At 50.0% G+C, this 700-nt stretch overlaps 1 protein-coding gene across 1 annotated transcript in view; it reads right to left on the bottom strand.

The window, feature by feature from the left end:
* The window catches only part of LOC106878959 (hydroxyacylglutathione hydrolase, mitochondrial), a 74,108-nt gene that overhangs the window by 72,386 nt on the left and 1,022 nt on the right, over nt 1–700 (bottom strand). The gene's annotated exons all lie outside the window — the stretch shown is intronic.

The raw sequence follows: 700 nt of genomic DNA, 5'->3' as shown, positions 1-700 counted from the left end.
CAGCGGATATTTATAGCGGGTTAGTAGAGCTTAAGTCTGACGATGTCCTGGGGGAAGACTCTAGGCTTTGATAAGAAGCAGTTAGCCAGCCTGTTCGGGAGGACCTTCGGGTCGAGATTCCTGGATAACTACCAGAAATCCTTGACCTGGCTGTGCTACCGATCGGCCTTACCGGTTCGGGAAAGGTTGTCAAGGCACGGATATGACACCTCCCCCAAGTGTCCGAGGTGCGGGCGTGCCAGTGAAACGGTGACGCACGCCTTCGTACACTGAGGAGCTGAGGGATTTGATAACCTATGCCGAACAATTGATGTCGGATGCAGAAGAAGTACGGCTCTCGACTGAGTCCATGATTAAGATTGTACCGCCTTTCTCTTTCTCCAAAGAGAAGGCAGCATTTCTCTGGGTAATAACCATATTGAAAGAAACGGTATGGAAGACGCGTGTGGAAGGAATTGTGACAGGACAGTTCATCTCCAGACGAGGACTGGTGAACCATTTCACCGCCCATCTTGTTTTCAAGATTCGTCTGGAGAGGAGGAGCTTGCCGCAAAGAGTGTTTGCGAAAAGATGGAAGGAAATCGTAAGAAAGATGAGTATGCAAGGAGCCATGCCAACACGGCCGGACCGGGCATAGAAAAGAAAAAGACACAAAAAAAGGGAAATCAACCGGCGGGTTAGTAAGATAAACCCCACCCCC

The sequence above is a fragment of the Octopus bimaculoides genome, chromosome 9, assembly GCF_001194135.2.
Source record: "Octopus bimaculoides isolate UCB-OBI-ISO-001 chromosome 9, ASM119413v2, whole genome shotgun sequence".
In the NCBI taxonomy this organism is placed as follows: domain Eukaryota; kingdom Metazoa; phylum Mollusca; class Cephalopoda; order Octopoda; family Octopodidae; genus Octopus; species Octopus bimaculoides.
The sequence above is the reverse complement of the archived record's forward strand: the minus strand, read 5'-3'. Positions and strand labels throughout refer to the sequence as shown.